The sequence below is a fragment of the Ptychodera flava genome, chromosome 16 (assembly GCF_041260155.1).
Source record: "Ptychodera flava strain L36383 chromosome 16, AS_Pfla_20210202, whole genome shotgun sequence".
NCBI lineage: Eukaryota > Metazoa > Hemichordata > Enteropneusta > Ptychoderidae > Ptychodera > Ptychodera flava.
Window position 1 is genome coordinate 16,849,938 of NC_091943.1, and position 23,062 is coordinate 16,872,999.

At 38.5% G+C, this 23,062-nt stretch overlaps 1 protein-coding gene across 4 annotated transcripts in view; it reads left to right on the forward strand.

Moving 5' to 3' along the window:
• The first annotated feature begins 489 nt into the window (after positions 1-489).
• Positions 490-23,062, forward strand: part of LOC139114149 (PDZ and LIM domain protein 7-like) — a 30,517-nt gene continuing 7,944 nt past the window's right edge. Inside the window, exons 1-3 of one of the 4 annotated variants that reach the window (XM_070675700.1) lie at positions 567-647; positions 7,126-7,350; positions 21,374-21,588. The gene's annotated coding sequence lies outside the window, so the exon portion shown is untranslated. Of the gene's footprint in view, positions 648-7,125; positions 7,351-14,206; positions 14,415-20,585; positions 20,740-21,373; positions 21,589-23,062 lie in introns of those variants that run through there. The other 3 variants (XM_070675699.1, XM_070675702.1, XM_070675701.1) reach the window with 3 other exon arrangements.

The window sequence follows — 23,062 nt, forward strand, 5'->3', positions numbered from 1 at the left end:
GCAAGTCCGCTACGCTATAACACGACTGGCTCGGCGAGCCTTGCTTGCTAGAAAGACCATTGAGGGCGCATCACCATATGGTTGAGGATAGAGCTGCGTAGCAGACCAGGGCTATGAGAGAGTCTAGGGCAACAGGCACTTCCGTGGATGAGAGGGGCGTTCAATAATGTCAGGGCGGACATGTCAATGAACGATACAATGTACGGTGTAAAGACTGTCAACCCTTGGTCATTGCCAATGCCTGCTAATGATTGAGTGTGGAAAATTGTTGCCGGAGGGGGCTCACCGCTTGAAGGAACAGCTTATTCATTTTTAAGCATGTCGGGAACTCTTACAAGGGTCGCACTGTCTGACAACTATAAGCGCTCTTTATCAGCTCTGTAACAAGTTCTTCTGAACCATTATTCATGTATTTTTAAATATAGAAAATTTCAACACCATGAAAGGGCGGAGTTTTCATTATTCATTCGATATCTACTCCGTTTTAAGGAAGTTGGACTTAAAATTATTCTTTTTTGATTCCAAAAGTCCCTTTAAGGGAGTGTGCACCCCGGCTCAGGATATAAATTAATTTGGTGTGTGATATCAACTCTATGTGGCGTTCCAGCTTGACGTCGATGCGTGTTGTCGTGAGTGCTCAGTTTAAGGTAAGGTTTATCGCCATTTGATACATTTGTCGCCATGTCACTGACCAATAAAAAATGGCAACTTCAAGAAATCAATTTGCTACAAAATGTTTTGATCATTTTCTTCTAGTGCATTTACTTAATTATACACTCTCGTCGATTTTTTTCCTATTTGTACCTATTTTAGTGCGTTACTTTATGTTATTGATTATTCAGTGATAAATTTGACTGTTACAACGCTCTGGACCTATCAGCGTTCCCTTCAATTGAAACTGTTAGTATGGTTCCCTATGGTCTCATAGTACTGTGCTATGTGCCCATACATAGTGCAGTGGTGGGCTGATTGTGCGGGTTGTCAAGACACGTGACAACTATGACGACAACGGGCAACAGGTGGTCGTGATGGTGCCTCGTAGCCTTGCTGGAGTGAGCGATCGCGTCACGCCATTGCGTCCTGTACCTCGAGAAACGAAAAGACCGATTACCTCCGTATCTGTAGTTCTGGAACGAAACTGATGTTCAAGAGACACCAGGAAGGTGTAACTCTTGGAATTGTAGCCGAGATCGTCTAAAAAACATTCAAATCGCTCGGCTCTTTTCGGGAGATATTTCTAACATTGCCATGAAGTGAAGGGTAAAAACTCAAAGTTGACCTAGGCCATTAATAAATGAGGTGGCCCGTGCTTATTTTACTGGACTTTGACTGCCTGTCGTAAATTTGAAAACGTTGATCGTAAAGGTAAATACAAATAGTGTTCAAATTGAGAGAATATGCGTCATTAGCTTATCTCCATGCCCCTACAAACTGTCGAGGTACACGTCCAAACTTGCAACATAATTTATCAATATCGTTGGCTACCATGCAACTGCCAAGATTACAAAAAGTAGGATCGTTGGAGTACAATTTTGGGGGTCAGAGTTCATGAAGTGATTGATATTCACGTCAAGTTATTGGTTTCTTCTCGTGGAAAATGTTGACATCTATTCTTTCTGGAAAATGTATGAAATGTTTTGGTCAAATTTATTTTTAACCTTATCATACAAAGTTAACAAATGTTACCGTTTGAACGAGTATGCTTGCCGGCAGAATTTTTTTCAACAACACCCGGACTACAATAAAGCGCACTTCAAACGGAAAATAAAACAATCAGTCCCGGCGGGTATTTACATAACTGCAATTAGTATTTGAAATTTTCGGTGATAAGTTCTGTCTTGTTGTCTGTTTTTGGTGTGTGATCGCGAAGAATGTTCTCTTCAAGTTGTTTACCTGATATTTCTGGCGGGTTTGTAAACATTAGAATGTTTATCAACTTGACCGTGACGATAGCGTTATCGGACATCGGCATTGTGGCGCGTTCAGTCCATGCACATGAAAAAAGCAATTTTGCTGATGATTTACACATGCTAAGGCTGAAATTTAGTCTTTTTTTATGGTCAATATTCCTATAACTCGTACATATGTTCCCCCTCAGCCATAACACTGTCAAATCAGCCAAAAATGGGGAAAAATTAATTTATTGTTTGTCCTCATCAGGGTATCGGCTGGTTGCCCAGTATGATGATGTAACAGTACATTCTTATTATATGACAAGGACAGATGATGGACAACAGCCGCAACAGACTGTCTGCCGACAGTTTTCACAAAAAATCGAGGCAAATCTCATTTCGATCAAGTAGTTGACCTCCCGCATATCAAAAGCAGAGCAGACGATAAGTAATTTACCAACTTTAATCATTCACTTTTATGTGATTTTTCGTCTTACGTACATTTGCAAAATATGAAGGTCGCTATCAGATGTGTATTAATGTTATCATTGTAGAGGCGGCAAACCGTCTTTGCATCTTTTTTACGAGCCGACCGCCAATCGTTGTTTTACAAGTACGCAAGCTCATAGTCACGTGTTTCTCGTGCTTGGTCATGTCTTTGCCCACCATCTAATTGATGCGCTATATTTTAAGCATCATGGTAATAAAAAAAATTCAAATAGTTTATGGTGCAACGTCGGATCGCCTGATACTTTCCACAATCCCAGGACAGATCGGTGAGCTTGTTTATTTATCGACTTTGGCTTTGAAAGTTAACATCAATAAAATAAAATAAAATGGGAATTTGGACCGGTATTTCAAACCTTCTTAAGGGCGTTAGGAAGTTGTATCATCGCGGTTGCTAATCTAAAGATAGGTGCGGTGGAACCATCATGTGATAAACCTTGGCGAATTTGTCTGTCTACAAGATTGTCAAGGTTCAGTGTCGCTACAGGCCAAAGTATATGCAACTTCTTGTGGTCATAGAATGTAAATTTGCATGGACAATAATATATTTGTCAAGACTGTTCGTTTATAGCTTCTTTCCTAGTAATTGCATGGTATTTTCTGTCACTTTTTGCTTCCTTTTTCACCACAAAGGAAAAAAGTACTGTGAGATCTAACCTAGCTTTGCTGATCCGCACCGTATAAACACGTATAAAGTCGCGATATAGGGTGCTGTAAGCTATGAGTCATCAAACTTTGCTCAAGGAGAATTTAGATAGGAAAGAGATTACAGATTGTTAAAGATTTGACCACACCTACATCTATCGGCCCTTGATAACACGCAATTCTGACCTAGCGTAAAATTTATTAGTCTTATCATGGAGGTATTAAGAAATTTATACCTCCATGGCCTTATCTTGGGCTCTCAGTAACACTGAAGTATAAAATGGAATAGAAACAGGGCTTGTAAACTTTTATTAAACGATAGCAAAGACAATGCATAGCTGTGTCTTAGTTGACATAATCGATTTCAAAGTGACAAAAAATGGAACAATGCGGACTACATGTATTTTAATTCTTGAGCCAATCAAGTTGATTTTAACTTTGGCAATAATCTTCAAGTGTTTAAATGTGAGAACAAAGTATCATTATCAAGAATTCAAGCACGACAATATACAATTTACAATTTGGCATAGTTTTTTTCGAAGTTTGCCGGACCGAAAGCGGAACTTGAACAGTGAAGTCGCAAGATTGTGTACTCACTACTTTGGTGTCAATAGACATACTTTCATTTACATTTTGATGTTAAGTGTGCCGAGCTTTAAAATATGTTGTTTCATTCCTGGATGATAGATCTGAGATGTTTTTTTTATTTGGGATTGGAAGGAGAAGGTTGCATGACTTCAAAACAATTGGCAGGCTGACAAAACATCAGACATGGTGAATGCATAAAACTTGTTAGTCGATTTACGTAACTAACAGACTGTCACACTAATTCAAACATCAGATCATAATCCGGCTAACATCAAATGATAGACGTACGTCAGCCTCGTTCTCATTTTTATGCTGGGTCGCAAAGATTCAATTTATTCAGGCTCTAAACTCCGGTCAGATGAACTAGGCAAACGTTACGGGGTTATAGGATACGAAAAATGTCGTATTGGACAACTGTGCTGCATGTGTCGTACCTCCAACAACTAGCGCGTTCATGTGGACGCATTTGGGGACTCTGTCTCAAATGGTCACCAAGAAGACCAGATATGAACTGAAAATGCTCACGTGTTTCATTATATATTGCAGTTATGTGTAAATTTGAACCTTTGCCAAATGTTTGCAACTTCATTAAAAGTGATATGATTAACATAAATGAATAATATTCCCCACAGATTAATTCTAAATCCAAGTATATATCCCCAATCAGGAAAGTTCATGAAAATATGCAAATAAGTAAAAATGCTTAATGATTTTCGATAATGTTGCATCATAGAATCTTCAATATATGTAGCAAGTTTTGTCAACTTTAGTGAAGTCAATAAAGATAAATATCCCTAATTAGGAAAGTTCATTAAATATGCAAATTAGGAATTGGCTGAAGTAAAAAAGTTTAATGACTTTCAATAATGTTGTTTTATAGTATCTTCAATATGTGTAGCAAGATTCATCAACTTCGGTCGAGTCAATTCAGATATATATCCCTAATAAGTGAAGTTCATTAAATATGTAAATAAGGAATTGGATGAAGGAAAACTGCTTAATGATTTTCAATAATATTATATCACAGTATCTTTAATGAACTTTCCTGATTGGGATGAAACTTGTCATGTACATTGAAGATGCTATGATACAACATTATTGAAAGTCATTAAGCATTTTAACTTCAGCCAATTCCTAATTTGCATATTTAATAAACTTTATTAATTAGGGATATATATATCTGAATTGACTTATACGTGATGAGAATATAGGGTGTTTGAAAGAGCGGATGTGAACAACAAATATGATATCAGAATTTCACCCTAGTAATTATTTGTAAAGTTCAAAAAGGAGTCTTTGAAAGTTCAAAGGTCAAATGAGAATTAAATATCAATTAAGATATTTTGAAACGGACTGTGACATATGAGAGGGTCACTGTTTTTTGTGCATGAAAATTGGGGAGGGGCACTCTTTTTCTTGCAAAAACTGTCCAAAGTCACTATTTTTCATCCACGGCCTCAGGGCGCAAAGGATGAATCAAATCAGATGGATTTTTACGGGGGGGGGGGTCACATTTCACAATTGATAAAATTAGGGGTCAAATTTTAGAAATTTAATTTGGAGGAGGGGTTTTGTATTTCATTTGTAGCTTAATTTCCATCAACCCCCCCCCCTTTCAACTTAAAAAGAGGGCTCCCTAATCCAAACCAGGCCAGTTTCTGTGTGGGGAAAAGTTGTAATGTACGAAAAAACCAATGATAAATATGAAAAACGTATTTTAAAACTCGTCTTCATTAGAAATAAGAGACCTTTTCAGCTCAAACGAAAAAAGTATGGTACCACATTTTTGCACAACTTTATTAGATGACCTTGAATGGCCTTTGGCCTACTTTCACATATCTCAGAACTACAAGAGTTACCATCTCATCTTGCGTTCATTTTCAAATGGGGAAATTAAGTAACATCAACCCATTGGTCGCACAGCTTACTATAGGGATAGAGCCTTTTCAATTTGTGCGCCTCATTTTGTTGGAATTCTTTACTCTCACATCTTCGTGCAACTCAGTCACTTGATAATTTTAAAAGTAGCGTTTTATGCTGAACTATTTTCACAATTCCATGATTTTTATAAATTGTTACTTTTGTTGAACATTTGAATTGTTGTCATTTTACACCTTTTAATGTAAAGCGCATTGAGATATTTTAATATGTAATGCAATATGTAATAAATAAAGATTACGATTATTATGATTAAGCTAGAAGTATAGGACTCTGCACACTTTCAAATATTGCACAAAGATCTTTTGTCAAGTGTTGTTGATGACCTATAATGACCTTTGACCTTCCAGCTAGGACTGAACCCATAACTCTTGCAAAATAATTTGTTTATGGATATATTTAAAACGATTAGAATTGTCTTACAAAACAAAACGCCTTATATTAATTATCTGCCCCATTATTCTGGCAACCATGGCAACCGCTTTAGTCCCGGCAATTCTTTTTCTTCTTCTTCCGTAACTCTTTTGTCAACCTGGAAATAAAAACGGCTTTACGTAAACTGCCCACACTTACAGATGTTATAAAGTCAAGTGAACACTAGTACATTGAAGCTTTCAGATGCCATCAGGTCACATGATCCTGGGGCAATCTTAGATTTTGTCAAAATCCGCAAATTGCTTTTCCTCAAAACTACATGGTAAATCCACTTCAAATTCCTTGTGTAGATTGTATGTGCTTCAAACAACCTAATTTACTAATGAAAGCGAGAGCGATCGTGTGACCTTCGCACCCAATCTTCGAAAAATCCAATTTAATTTATATAAATCTTCTTCTCAAAACCAACAGACCATTTGACTTGAAATTTTACTCATATCTTCACTAGTATGAGTACTTTTAAGTTTGCGAAAATAATAAACTGATTTGACGACCATATTGCCATTTGTCAAAAACCTTGATGACCTACGAATTATATTCAAAAAATTCCTCTTAAGAACCAACAAACCATTAGAGCTGAAACTTTGCTCATATCATCACTAGTGTGAGATTTCTTGCTAATATTAATCTACAGAGTCACATGGTTCGGTGGCCATATTGCCATTTGCAAACAACCAATGATATTATTCGGCAAATAATATTTTTTTTTAAATCTTCTCTAGAACCAGCTTGCCCTTATTATCATTGGTGTGAGTACTTTCTAGTTTACATGAATCATCAAGATGGGTCACGTGGTTTTATTACCCCGAAATTAGGTTGACCTAGGGTGACCTTCGACCATCTCTATGTATCTCAGTAATTACACAGGCTAGAAATATGGGATTTTATGCACACTTATAAGTATCTAACCAAGATCTTTTCCAAGTGTTGTTGGTGACCTAGGATGATCTTTGACCTTCAAATCCAGACTACACAAGTTTCTAAACAAGTCGAGCAATATTTATGGTGTTGCTGTTGATATAGGATGGTGTTAGCTAAAATGATAAAAGACGAATTCAGGCAATTCGCTGACAATGGTTATATAGAAAGTTTATAGTACAATATTTTTGTTTTGTTACAGAATGCCAAGAGGACTCCTTTCACTGACTTATCTATTCAGTGGTAGAACAGGAACTCATCTTCTCTTCGCATACAGTCCTCAAAGGTCGCTTTTGTTGGTTCACTTTCAACTAAGGCCAATGTCTTTTCAGTATACTACCATAACATACAAAGAAATATAACCGTAGTCGCACAATACAGACGGCAACGGTTTTATCAGGCTCTACTCGTCTAGTATCATTTCAAGGTATTTTTATGGACTTATTATCCTATTTTGTAAATTTTTGTAAGAACTTTTTATTCTTAACAGCACAATGCTACATTATTCATGCTTATTATTAGATGTTTAATTTATGTGGAGGTGTAACAGGTAAGTTTTAATACGATTGTGTTCGCTTTTGTTACCAGATATGACTGTAAATGCTCACGTGTTTCACGTATTCTGTGTCTCCTTTGCTAAAAAATACGGTATGCCGATTACCATGTAAGGAGATGATGACGTCAAGACAGATTTGTAGTGCGTTTGGTCCTGGATGGTGCACGAAGTTTTGTCAGGTAGCTTGTGTATTTATTTCCTAAATGGGAGAGATTAGGGTCGATCTAAACGAAGGCCGAAGAATGTTATGATACTCTAAGCGAGCTGAACTCTAACGCGAATGGTTGGATAATTTGGAGGATGTCTAGAATGATCTCGTCTCATTAAGATTATTTGGCGGTCAGTATTGAATTTCAACTGCGTCACAAGTTTGCGAAATGAGTATTCCGTCGAACGGTCAACGAACGATATTTTAGAAATCTGGAGACATGGCACATCGCATTTTTATTTTAGTATTTTATATTTACAAAAGATTTAAGAAGCAATGATTTTGTCGAAAATTCTGAAACAAATATAGGAAGATTTGATCGCGAACACATTTTCACTTGGGTCAACTAGCCCTGCGTACGATGCTGTGGTGTTCCGCTACAGCTAATCGCTCCGCTCACCATGTTTCAAAACGTATTACATTGTGTGATGTTGTCAAAAAAAGGTAATGTTACTGCAGTGGTATAAATTACAAAACACAAAAGTTCAAATCAGTTTATTTTGGACTGGCTTTACCCAACATTTCATATTGTTTCTTATGCCAGATTTGACCACGTGCTTACTGGCGACCCCTTTACATGCAAATTTTGTGTCAAGTGGTGTGTTCTCCTGGAAAAACAAACGTACGATTTCTATATGAAGGAGGCGAAAGTTGCCCTCAAAACTCGAAACCACCCCTTTATGGGGTGTACCTAGCTATTTTGAACGAGCTTCTCGAATCTGCAGCTCTATTTCGAAATGATGGTCTGGTTTCTCAGCTCAAGGATAAGTGTTCTCAATCGCTGTGGGCATTACTATTCTCAACTAGGGGTACAGTTTCCAGTCGTAATGTTTTCATTGTGTCCGGGATATAAAACCTTTCCTTTTCACACTTTTACTTTGATTAACACTAGTCCATATCTTGTCAGCGATTAAACATGTTTCAAGTTTAAATGTTAAATTCTGGTCTCGAGCCCTCTTGTTCGACCAACTGAAATTACCCTCCCACTTTGGCTCGTCCAGTGGGTGTAGCAAGGGTCGTGCCATCGCCTAGGAAACGGAGGGTGCATTAATTGTTGCATTTCGATGCACATTTTGATTATATTCAGAAGATTTTGTGGCAAAGACTCAGATAGAGAAGCATTAATATTCACATCTCACTTATTCAAGACTGGCTGAGAGCAGCACTTCCATTCAGTTAACATCATTACGCCATTTATTATGCCAAGAAAGATGAAGCCAAGACATTTTGCCCTCCCTGGTCTCAGCCAGAAATGGTTATACCTTACAGAGTTTTTTCCCACGGAATGAAAACAAATGTACTTGGGCTGAGGCCCAAGTACAATAATAATAATAATAATAATAATAATAATAATAATAATATAATAATATAATATAATAATAATAATAATAATAATAATAATAATAATAACAAATTTACTGAGTCCAAATATATTTTTATTGTTTCTTCATTTTTTAAATATTATTATCATCATCATCATCATCATCATCATCATCATCATCATCATCATCATCATCGGAGCCTGAGGACCCTATGGATGGCCCGTGCTTATTTTACTGGACTTTGACTGCCTGTCGTAAATTTGAAAACGTTGATCGTAAAGGTAAATACAAATAGTGTTCAAATTGAGATATATGCGTCATTAGCTTATCTCCATGCCCCTACAAACTGTCGAGGTACACGTCCAGACTTGCAACATAAAATATCAATATCGTTGGCTACCATGCAACTGCCAAGATTACAAAAAGTTACACCGCTGGAGAACAATTTTGGGGGTCAGAGTTCATGAAGTGATTGATATTCACGTCAAGTTATTGGTTTCTTCTCGTGGAAAATGTTGACATCTATTCTTTCTAGAAAATGTATGAAATGTTTTGGTCAAATTTAATTTTTAACCTTATCATACAAAGTTAACAGATGTTACCATTTGAACGAGTGTGCCTTACCCGCAGAATGTTTTGTTTCTCAACACCCGGACTACAATAAAGCGCACTTCAAACGGAAAATAAAACAACCAGTCCCGGGCGGGTATTTACATAACTTCAATTAGTATTCGAAATTGTCAGTCATAAGTTCTGTCTTGTTGTCTTTATTTGGTTTGTGATAGCGGAGGATGTTCTCTTCAAGTTGTTTACCCGGTATTTCTGGCGGGTTTGTAAACATTAGAATGTTTACCAACTCGACCGTGACGATAGCGTTATCAGACATTGACATTGTGGCGCGTTCAGTCCATGCACGTGAAAAATAAGCAATTTTGCTAATGATTTACATTCGATAAGGCTGAAATTTAGTCTTTTTCATGGTCAATATTCCTATAACTTGTACATATGTGCCCCTTCAGCCATAACACTGTCAAATTAACCACAAATGGGAAAACCCCATTGTTTGTCCTCATCAGGGTGTCGGCTGGTTGCCCAGTATGACGACGTAACAATACATTCTTATTATATAACAAGGACATATTATGGATAACTGCGCGAGCCGCAATAGACTGCTGCCTGTCGACAGTTTTCAGCAAAAAAAAATCGAGGCAAATCTCATTGCGATCAAGTAGTTGACCTCCCGCATATCAATAGCAGAACAGACGATAAGTAATTTACCAATTTTAATCATTCACTTTTATGTGACTTTTTAGTCTTATGTACATTTGCGAAATATGAGGGTCGCTATCTAATATGTATGAATGTTATTATTGTAGAGGCGGCAACGCGTCGTTCCTCCTTTTTACAAGCCGACCGCCAATCGTTGTTTTACAAGTACGCAAGCTCATAGTCACGTGTTTCTCGTGCATGGTCATGTCTTTACCCACTATTGAATTTATGCGCTATATTTTAAGCATCATGGTTATAAAAAAAAAATTCAAAATAGTTTATGGTGCAACGGCGGATCGCCTGGTACTTTCCACAATCCCAGGACAGATCGGTGAGCTTGGTTTATTTTATCGACTTTGGCTTTGAAAGTTAACATCAATAAAATAAAATAAAATGGGAATTTGGACCGGTTTTTCATTAGGAAGTTGTATCATCGCGGTTGCTAATCTAAAGATAGGTGTGGTAGAACCATCATGTGATAAAGCTTGGCGAATTTGTCTGTTTGCAAGTTTGTCAAGGTTCAGTGTCGCTACTGCCAAAGTGTATGTAACTTCTTGGGGTCATACGATGTAAATTTGTATGGACAATAATATAGTTGTCAAGACTGTTCGTTTATTGTTTCTTTCCTAGTAATTGCATGATATTTTCTGTCACTTTTTGCTTTTTGATAGTTCATTTCGGTCTTAAATCTAGTCTACAACGCACATTTGGTCATAAAGAACCGAGAACTCCAAGTAGGAAAACTGTGTCGTTAATGTTTCAAGTCGCTGTGTTCAAGTCTGCGAGAAAACACCGCTTCAGATACTATGAGAGTGGTGTCTTGGGAACAACACCTGGTGAGTCAGGAAGGATGGTGCTTCTCAAAAGAGACAGAGTGATGTCAAGTTATGCTTCCTGTAACTTTGCAAAGATTAATTTTATGATTTCGTGTAAGAATCTTGACTGATTGATTAAATGATTGATTGATTGATTTAATTGATTATGATCTTTATTTGGATTATGACCGAAATCAAGAGATTGCCATGACAGGCAAACATCACCACGCAAGGACCTAACGCATATCTGTGCGTCCCGGCCAAGTTCAAAGGTGACCTGACGCCTCACGTGGTGGCTCGGATGAACCGACAAGATGAATAGAAGGTCGACTACTAATTAGACTTGGTTCAAGTCGGTGAATATTTAAAAAAATAACAGCATTTATAATAGTTTCTCTTGTGTCTCTCCTATTTCGTACAAACCTATTCGGAATTTGGTAGCCCAGGCCAGGTTTTCCCAGCGATTGACTGCGTTACCTTTGAGTCTGCGCAGTCTAGTGAGTTAGTTTCTGCCGGATTCGTGATTCCGGGTGAAACTCCCCTGTATAGCGTTCACCCTACTCATAGCGTCCACTCCACTCACGCGCGCGTTTCACATGAAAGCAAAATACAAATCATTGCGTTCACGCCACTCAAACATTCACAAATCACAGACTTGGACCAAGTCTAACTACTAATATCAGCGACTCGGAAGGTTATATCTGATTAGTAGATTGTCATTATTTACAGCAACTTAAGGAGTCTAAAGCTAGGGCTATTGCGTTGCTAATTCACTGTTTGGAAATAATCCAATTACAAAAATGAGTTTGCGCCAACAAATTGCCTCACAGTTTCCGGATAACTTCGCAAAAATCAGATCGGCTGTGCTCTTCATATGTGAAAGATACTGTATATTTATTGTCGACTCTTCTATGAAGATGGCAAATCTTACCGTAAGAAGTGTTTCAGGGCGAGATTTATATACACACTAATAAACTTTTGGAATTTCGATAAAGTCCCAATCCCATTATTTTTGTTCAAAGTATAGTCATGACTTGTCTCTGCTTTTGAAACAAGAAGATTTTTCTTGATACTTTGCAAAACACTAGCTGGGCAATAATTTGCACTCGGTGTGCGATGTCTCACACTTCTGTCTCACTGATGTTACTCCATAGTTGTTCCGTTGAGTTCAACGTGTTTCGATAGGGAATGTTCCGGACACCGTGGTACCTTTATTCCCCCCTTCATTTGGCAACAAGATTTCTGATTTGATTTCTGATTTTTAGACAAGCTTTCTTGTTTGAGATCAAGATTTCTGATTTGAGACCAAGATTTCTGATTTTGAGACCCAGGTTTCTGAAAATGGTCAAGCATATTCCTTTTTCACCACAAAGGAAAAAAGCACTGTGAGATCTAACCTAGCTTTGCTGATCCGCACCGTATATTAACACGTATAAAGTCACGATATAGGGTGCTGTAAGCTATGAGTCATCAAACTTTGCTCAAGGAGAATTTAGATAGGAAAGAGATTACAGAATAGACCACACCTACATCTATCGGCGCTTGATAACACGCAATTCTGCCCTAGCGTAAAATTTATTAGTCTTATCATGGAGGTATTAAGAAATTTATACCTCCATGGCCTTATCTTGGGCTCACAGAAACACTGAAGTACAAAATGGAATAGAAACAGGGTTTATAACTTTGATCAAACGATAGCAACGACAATGCATAGCTGTGTGTAAGTTGCCATAATCGATTTCAAAGTGCCAAAATTTGGAACAAAGCGGACTACATGTATTTTAATACTTGAGCAAATCAAGTTGATCTAAACCTTGGCATTAATCTTCACGTGTTTGAATGTCAGAACAAACTATCAGTATCAAGAATTCAAGCACGACAATATACCATTTACAATTTGACATAGTTTTTTTTCCGAAGTTTGCCGGACCGAAAGCGGAACTTGAACAGTGAAGTCGCAACTTGAAGATGATGTGGTCACTACTTCGGTGTCGATAGACATACTATCATTTACATTTTCTGATAAGTGTGCCGAGCTTTAAAATATGTTGTTTCGCTACTGGATAGAGCTGAGATGTTTTTTTTATTTGGGATTGGAAGGAGAAAGTTGAATAACTTCAAAACCAATCTGCAGGCTGACAAAACATCAGACATGGTGAATGCATAAAACTTGTTAGTCGATTTACGTAACTAACAGACTGTCACACTAATTCAAACATCAGATCATAATCCGGCTAACATCAAATGATAGACGTACGTCAGCCTCGTTCTCATTTTATGTTGGGTGGCCAAGATTCAATTTACTGTAATTCTGGCTCTCAACTAGCCGAACGTTACGGCGTTATGGGATACGAAAAACGTCGCATCGGACACCTGGGCTGCATGTGTCGTACCGACAACTAGCGCGTTCATGTCGACGCATTTGGGAACTCCGTCTCAAATGGTTTAATATCAAGAAGAAAACCGAATCTCAGCCCTTTCATTCGGTGATATGATTATGACGTATATACACATGATCATTTATCTACGGTGTTCCATCTTATCTGATGATGTAATTTGTGTAAGTTTATTTAAGAACAAAAATTATTAGAACAAAAACAAAACAAGACAGGATAAAAAATCGATATGATATTTTGTTCTGGTTTGTTCCGTGTTACATTTCAAAGTCCTCCCTAGTCTTGTCTTGTTTTGTATTGTAATGCATTGTTCTATCGTGTGTGGTAATGTAATTAGTTTATTTATGTTTGCCTCCAAAGTACAAAAATTATCAGAAAAACGACAGGATTAAAAAAATCGATATGATAATTTGTTCTGTTTTATTTTGTGTTACGTTTCAAAGTCCTCCCTAGTTTTGTATTCTTTGTAATGTATTGAACTTCCGTCTTGTGTATAGCGCTGTATTCATTTCCCATGCATAACTGAATGTATGGCGACACACAAATGTTGTGTATAGGTCTCCTAATGCCGATATTTTTTAAGGTCAGGTTGGTGTACTGATACAGCAGATTTGCTTCCCAGTCAAAGGTGTCACATTGTTTATAAATCACTAGGTGGGGTTCGGAATCGGGAGAGTTTGACATCGGAAGTAACGGAACGATAACTATGTTTACGGTGAGTTGACGTCGCTAAGGATATGTGTGTGTTTTAGACCACGATCTTTCCTGATTTCCGTGGAGCCGAGGAGTTGTATATTGAACATACCCGCATGGCAGTTTGAAGTGCAACATGTTGGGTGTGCCATGCATGTGTGACTTTGTACTAGAACGCACGCGTACCGCCATTTGGTAGAGGTGCTTTGCCGCGGAGCAGGTAAGCTTATAGGTAAGTCGGTTGTTACCTAGTGTTCTGTAATTTGGATATCAAGGACGACCAATAGGACGTCACACACAGTTGTTAGGAGGCATGAGCAATAAACCAGAAATTCGCCCCGTTTGGTGATTCCGTCCTCTACGTCCAATAATTCAACTTCCAGACATCCTTCATGGGAGGTCTTTGGTGTTAAAAGATAACCAATGATATGCGGAGATATCTACTTGATAAAGACAGGATCAACAAATTTAGGCCTATCTCGACCAACTACCTTGTAAAATTTATCGAATTATCGTGTTATCATTAATGTATACAGATTAATGTATACAAGCCCGCTGACCATTAATCTATGCCATACGTGTGCACATTAATTTGTTTTGTGATATGATCCAATATGGCCACCACTATCAACGATGCACACATTTTACACCCAGTGACCCCACATTAGCTTGCAACCGTCTCAATATTTGATGTGTTCAAGCCACATTGCCTTGATATTTGGTATATAGGTACCTTGCACAAACTTTATCCAAAGTTATTGTCCCACAAATGTATGGCTACTTTTTGTTTCGCTCTGCTATCAGCGACGCCGAGCTTATAGGTGGCAATGTTTTATTTGTATATTAATAGCAAGTTATCGGATGCTGCTTGTACCGTGGTCATAATTTTAAAAACGCCTCGCATACATGATTGTATGTGGCACGTTGATACACCTCATTCCACTGAGCTATTTAGTTTTGTATGGCTGTCACTGCCATAAGTTTTGTAAATTGCCATCAATACTGTCTTCAGATATCGCTTGTTCAATTCAACAGTTGAATTATAACTGTACTACAAACTCATTCTCAACCATTAAGCCCCATCTGTATAGCAATTAATGAACAGGACTCTGTCCTCTTTGAGGACTTGTAGTCAAAGTACCTATTAACAAAAGGGGACTGTGTCATCGACGATGGCTTGTTTCCCATGCAGTACTGAATGCATGGCGACACACCAATGCTGTGTAGGTCTCCTATGCCGACATTAAGGTCAGGTTGTTGGACTTATACAGCAGATTTGCTTGCCAGTCAAAGGTGTGTCACATTTTCATAAATCACTAGGTGGAGTTCGGAATGGGGAGAGGTGGAAGTTACTGTACCGTCACTATGTTTGCGGTAAGTTGACGTCGCTATTAGGGTGTGTATGTGTGTTTTACCCCGCAATCCATCTTAATTTTCGTGAAGCCGAGGAGTTGTATATTGAACATACCTTCATGGCAGTTTGAAGTGTAAAATGTGGGTGTGCTATGTGACTTTGTACTAGAATGCACGCGTACCGCCATTTGGTAAAGGTTCTTTTCCGCGGAGCAGGTATAGGTAAGTTGGTTGTTATCTAGTGTATTATAATTTGGATATAAAGGACGCCCAATAGGACGTCAGACACAGTTTTTAGGAGGCATAAGCAGAAAACAAGAAATTCGCCCCGTTTGGTGATTCCGTCCTACACGTCTAATCATTTCCCTTCCAGACATCCTTCACACGAGGTCTTGGGTGTTAAAAGATAACCAATGTTGTGCGGAGATATCCACTTGATAGAGACAGGGTCAACAAATTTAGGCCTATCTTGATCAACTGCCTTGTAAAAATTATCGAATTAACGTGTTATCATAATATATAAGGCTGATAGGCCCGGTGACCTACAGGTAGTTCCTTGACCCGATATGTAAACAGTAATCGGAGAATATTTGTGGTCGAATGCAGGTTTGATCGAAAAAAGTAATTTAGCAAGGTGTGGATGAAAGACACAATCAAATAATGAAGAAAAGAGCGAAAGGTCCTGTACCTTTGCTCGTTTGTTCTTACATATGATAAGGCGTAAGAAAAAAATAATCGTGTCTCTCCCTTAAGGTTGTATGCGCCTCGAAAGTGAAAGACTTAATCTTTTACTCAAACTTTCCTTAAGGAACCTTTCAACCATTCTCTTTCAAAACCAAGAATAAAAATCGGGGTCACCGTGCAAATTTTGGTACTAGAGAAACAAATTACCAAAGATTTACCACTATTTGAAATTCAAAATGGCCGACATCTCTGTGTTAATTCTATGGAGGAAATAAAATTTTCGAATTTCGAAAAACTAAGGCTGTGGAAAGTTTTCTAAAGAGCTTTAAAATGAACCCCTACAAGTGGTTTATCAGAAAAGAATTGTGAAAGTTTGAGAGCCCAAATATCTGTCCACGAGGCGCGTTCTACCTTAACAAGCCATCGGGAAATAGCGTATGTCGGCCGGGAGCTTTTTATACTTTTTATATTTATTTCAGTGTGATCCATCAAAAACAGCAACATTCCGAAAAATCATGTGGGATTTTTAAAACCAGAAAAATATTTCGGGTCGGGGGTTTAAAATAATGTAGGTCGGATAACAGGAAATACAGTGCAAATATTTTAGTAAGCCTAAACACTCGCACCGGACTCCAGTTCTGACTATTTTCTGCCTAACAATGATGTTCCACTAAATTGTGTTTTTCTGCTTAATTTCTGGTCTTATCTTTTTTTCGTTTTTTTTTTCTTTTTTTTTGTCAGAAAAGTCAATATGACACACACTGTGGGGTCATACAGGTTGAGTAACAGGTACCAAGTGCATAACTGTAATGTTGTCAAGTTGCCGTACACGTAATGGAGTCACATTATGCATTCAGCCACTTCGTCAACCGAATTGAATGCTCGTGACAGAACTCCGGAGTGGGCATGCGTAAGGTCTGACATGGGATGACGGGTCTAGGAGAACTGCGAGAACTTCTCATGTTTTTTGCAAACATCAAAACAAAAAAGAACTCCGATCCTGTCCCAACATGTCCAACCGTGGGTGCAAATTAACGGCAGAGCGTTAATTCTCAATGCTGCATGCTACATATTTGTACTAGTTGTATAATGTAACACCTAATGGCTACCTAGCGGCGGTACTGATCACCAGGCTACCATGAAAAAAACATTAGGCTACTGCAGTCGGTCAAGTCCGTCCTTAAGGTAGTATGCGCCTCGAAAGTAAAAGACTTGAACTTTCGGTCAAATTTTCCTAGAGGCAACTTTCAACCATTCACTTTCAAAATCAAAAATCAAAATCAGGGGTCAAAAGATTTACCGATATTCGAAATTCAAAATGGCCGCCATCCCTGTGTTAACTCTATGGAGAAACATAAAATTTTCGATTTCAAAACACAAAGACAGTTAACGTTTTTCTCACTCAAAGAGCTTCAAAATGAACACTCACAAGTGGAAGATCATAATAGAGTTGAAAAAGTTTCAAAATATCTGTCCCCGAAGTGTATTCTACCTTAGTTTCACCCAATGGATAGTCAGTCCGAATTTGTACATATTTCTCCTCTTTTTGTTTACCTCTCCATGAGATCACCCAACAAAATGTCTATCTAGTTAAAGGTCGTTTTTAGATTCTCATGGTGTTATAGCTTACGCTATCTGCCTACTAGTACTGTGTTTAACCTCAAATATTGTTGCAATTATATACAAAGGTCGTTGTTTCCGTAGCAACAAAAGAATCTTGCCCTTTGCTCTCACAACGTGCGAGGTACGAACGCTAGCGATCTTATTCTTGACAGGACGACCCTAGAGGAATTTTGTCATGGGGAGGGTTTACACATATGTACCATGATTTTGGCCTCTCACGCCACCTTTTCGCCCCAGAAGACATTTACCAAGGAAATGTAGACTTGATTTGACCCTTGTTTTTTGCCTCTGGGACAGTTTTAACAGACCAATCATTTTGAAGAAAATGTTAAGTTTTGATACCAGAATTTTAGCTAGATGTAGACATTTGATCCCCAATTTTCCGAAAAGTTGTACATTTTATGCTTTGTAGTAAGAACTAAATCGGGGTTGAGTGTCCCTCCCTCTAGGAGAGATTGTTATCAGACGACAAATACGTCCAGTTCGGTGAGTAAATTGCATCAAATAATATCAAAGTCACCTTCTTCCTCGGAGGATTTAGATCTACTTGCCGTTGCGAAGGGAACTTGACATTTTAAGACCAGTAAGAATTTCGAGTGACAAATGTAACATCATAAATTAAAATAAAAAAATGCGACGTCACGCCTTATACCGACAGTAAGGAGCCACCTGTATACTCAAAGTGAATTTGCAAAGCACGAGGATTGCCATTCAAGTGGTATGATAGAGCAGGCAATGATGACCCCGATTTGACCTCCTCTGAGTGATAATGATGCAGGTCCCCGTGGCCTATATAATACCCTGCATATGTGCCAATGCTATTGTGGTGATCGTTACAATTTCACATCTCTATTGTTATTTTCGTTACAATAGAAGAGCGGCAATACATAATAAGCGTTACAATTGCTTTATAGTGTATACGATCAGCAGGACTGGGGCCGGGGCTCATTGAAACGTGAAAGTTGTTTGGCAAGGATGAAATCGTCTGCTTAAATGTTATTACAGTTTGATAAGTTGCTCACTTTGAACGCTGCTATATCGGAGAGGCGAATTCCCTTCGCGTTCATTCGAACGGATTTGGGAGAAGGACTAAATCGACAGAATGGGCGTGCTACTTCTTTATCAGTTTATACCTGTCAATATTGGGTGGACGCTGTTGCCAGAATGCATAGGAATTTTCGATATCGAGAAAGATAAGTGCAATCGACCTAAATTTCGTTGTCATAAAGAAAACTGCGGTCCCCGGTCAAAGTTTTTAGCTGTAAGTTGGTTCATAATCACAAAATCTTCGAAGTTGTTTGAAATTTTCCAAATCGGATTTGGCACACTCAAGTCATTTATCCATTGCCCGGCTCAACCTCCCCCACGCCAGAGTGCAGTTTAATGAGCTCACTATTGACGTTGTGTTGACGTTGGTCAGTCTTTATCGAAGTAAACACCTGAAGTCTGCCTAGTTTTTTTGACCTGGCATGTCCAGTCAATATTCGTAATGTGACCACTTTTTTTACGGTTTCCATATCAGCAACACAACTGGACATGGTCGGTGCAAATGCAAAATGACGTCCGTTCACCAGGGACTGCGTGCATGGCAGTGGGTCGGACAGTTATATACTATTGTTTGCTTGGCAACGATACAGTTTGCAATCATGGTGGAACGTTAAATAACGGTTGAGGCAAAACAAACAGGACTGTACCGATTATGAATTACCATTAAATCGTGCGACCATGCCCTACATAGCTTGCTTGACCCATGATTCGTGTGATCAGGGCAAGGTCCTGAAGAAGGATCCTGGTTTCTTTGTCGGCTATACTATTACAGCTAGTACGTACCCTGCTAATGTACCCTCACAGGGTCGTAATTTTGCGAAGTTTCGAAACAGGTCCAAGCTGATAACGGATCATTCTAATACTATTGTGCGCTTTTGTTGAACTGACAGGCAGGGTGACTTTTACTGCTTTGTCTCTGTTCTTGTTAGCACGTCAACACACAACAGGATAGAACCGCTCCACTGGTCACTACACTGAAGCAGAGCTTGTTAAGGACACAGGAGCAATCAATCGATTGATTGATTGATTGATTGATTGATAATGCATGCATGCTTCACCTCAATGATTCAAACAACATCTGGTAATACAGTCACAGGTGTGAACACAATCAAAAAAGCTACAATACACACACCTGATAAAGAGACGAAGGAGTAAATTTGTTTGAGGGTCAGGGAGTGAATGACGCGCTTGATTAAATGTTTAAATTGCAATTGAACTTGATTTCCTTGCATGTGTCAGCCTGCAAACAATGCTCTGAAGGCCGTGTCCATTTCAACGCTAGGTGTCGTCTCCTGCGCAACGCCCTCATATCGCTGTCGCATATGTAAATCGCAGATTCATTATAAGTAGCCTTATTTGAGATGCGTTCATCTTAATTTAGAAGCTGAATGTAATTTTTTTCCCTGGATGAGTACCATTTTTTGCGATGCAAAAAAACCCGCTGAAATCTAAAAGAAAGGATCGATAACGCATTCACTAATTCTATTGTGGCGAGGTCGTTCGTCATCGAATTTTGATTACGTAACTACGCGAGAATTACGTACAGTTCTCGCGGGTCGTTAGAATATTGACCTTATTGAGGGGTCAACCGCTATGTTATTCATGCAGTATTTATTTTTCGCTTACCATCAGAAACTTTCACCATTGAGAAACGTGAACAGATTCTATTAATCTGTTTCGGAATAATTGATTGCGAATACTGAATATCTAAATTTATGACAAAACGATTCTAAAAAGCCGAGTATATTTATAATCAAGGCTATAAATGCAGGGTACTACCCCCGGTGTTCTCAGGCTGTTTACCTGCAACATACAGCAAACGCCACACCGAACAACACGGCCGGATTAAGGTACATTTTATCATGGACCCTTGGTTCTCTGAGTTTATGAATTCAAAATCCCATTTTATAAAATTTCGTCAGTTATTGTTCTTAGTTGCACAATGTCACCTGCGGTTTACGTGAAGCATTCTGTTTGATATCATCTGTGTATACATATCTCGATATTTTGCTTAAAAGCAGACCTGTCATTTTTTACATGTATGTTAATAATGTTCCATCTTAATGTATCGGTTCCAGGGCCACGTATTAAAGGTATCAACACTATTTGCGTCGGGTATTTCAGAGAGTGCATGATGCCGCGGAATGAGATGGTTTCGGATAATACATGTGACACTGACTGAAAAAGATGTCGCCATTCGTCAACACATGTACAAAATCGATGAAACCTTCTGTGTACAATTACCCTGTGTTTTTTGAATGCTCATTATAGCATCTATCGGCGGTTTTTTTGCCAGAAAGCAAAGACCCCGAGTAAGTTTAGTAGGGGCGTGTACGCGCATGCTTTTTGCGCCCGGTCGCTGAGTTCTTGCTGCTGGTGTTGTTATGGCCCACGTCCGTCTTGCACACGGCGCTGTTATGATGCAAACATGCCAATTTTTAATGAAGCATTATTCACGAACTTTCATTTCTCCGTTTATTGAAGGATGAACGCTTTCCATAAAGAAGCCCTCGAGGTCCACAACAAATTACGGGCAGTGCACGGCTCGCCACCGTTGACCTGGTCCAAAAAATGCGCCGACTTCTCTCAGGAGTGGGCCGATCATCTGGCCAAGACCGGCAGGTTCCAACACAGCAATAACAGGGAGTTCGGCGAAAACATCGCCACTGGATACGGAAGTGGAAACTACGACATGTCTGGTGGGTAACAGCCCATGGAAAACAGAATCAAATTCAGGGAGAGTTAGACAAAAGAACTATTTTCATCATTGGAAATTTCTCTTTGCCACAGCACCGTGATTAATGCCCGTAATTGTGCAAATTTATTTTATACGTAATGTAACTTGGTGTTACGTCATCACAGTATCTCCGTGTTGTAGAGCATAAAATTGACCCAAATTTTCAATAACGAATCTAAATTTATCCGAGTTGAAACCGACAAAAAATGCACTTTTAAATAAAATCTGTCAAAACAGATATTTAATACACAGAACAGTAATTTTGTCAGTGATGTTCCATGTGCCATATTGCACAGTTTGCTTGTTTGGTCGTTTCCATATAATTAATGTGTCTATTTTTAATCATACCCACCATATATATTTAAATCGACAATAAACACATGGGTTACGACCGTACTGTTTTTATTGTCAAATGGGAAACACCCGGGTGACCTTACAAAGCTCCGTTAGCTGTAATTTTTGAAACATTAACCATGTATTTTTATTCTGTTTGTAAAATTACCGTTTCTTGTTCTACTCCCAAAATTATGTCGAAATGGCGAGTTCTTTGCTTGGGAATCAGTCTGGTATGAGTACAATGCCCTATCTTACGTTTGGCATCTAAATTCCAGTCCAGGCTAGAATACCTTTGTCGTCAGACCCACCGTGAGATCGTTCAACAACCATATTACATACTATACCTCAGCCCCAACAGATTGTAAACAACTCGTGTTAGCAAAGCCCATACATTACATTACAATGGCAGAACGAGATAGCCTATATCACAGGCGGCCCAATCACTATTAATGTGCTCATTATTGAGTTTTCTCAGTTGTCCCTGTCACACTGTCAGTCCCTCTCCTTCTCTTCATGCTCTGACTGATCGTAGTAAATAAAATAAATGACTATATAGCCTAACCTATAGCCACTTGACTCTTTATTTATTTTACACCCCATTACAAGGACGTTTATCTCTCATATACACATCTTGTATTAATTAGTCAAGACAACTAATTATGCTAATCCGTGGACTTATCAAGGTTGGTCAACATCGCAAAGATAGAGATGTAAATGAAAAAGGAGCCCGTTTAAGTAACCTTTCCTATCTTTCGCGATGTTGACAACCTATAAAATCCTGATAAGTCCACGGATTAGCATAATTAGTCATGTTGACTAATTAATTACAAGATGTGTGTATATGAGAGATAAACGCCCATGTGTTGGGGTGTAAAATAAATAAAGAGTCAAGAGGCTAAGTTAGGCTATAAAGTCATTTCTTTTAGTCAGAGCCTGAAGAAAAGGAGAAGAACAGATAGAGAAAACTGAGAAAAACTCAATAATAAGCTTATTAATAGTGTTTGGGCCGCCTGTGCCTATATTAGCTGTGCAACACAAATAAGATGACAACATCACCACTCGTTACCGCTGTTGTCCCTTTAATTTAAGTTTCACTTTCG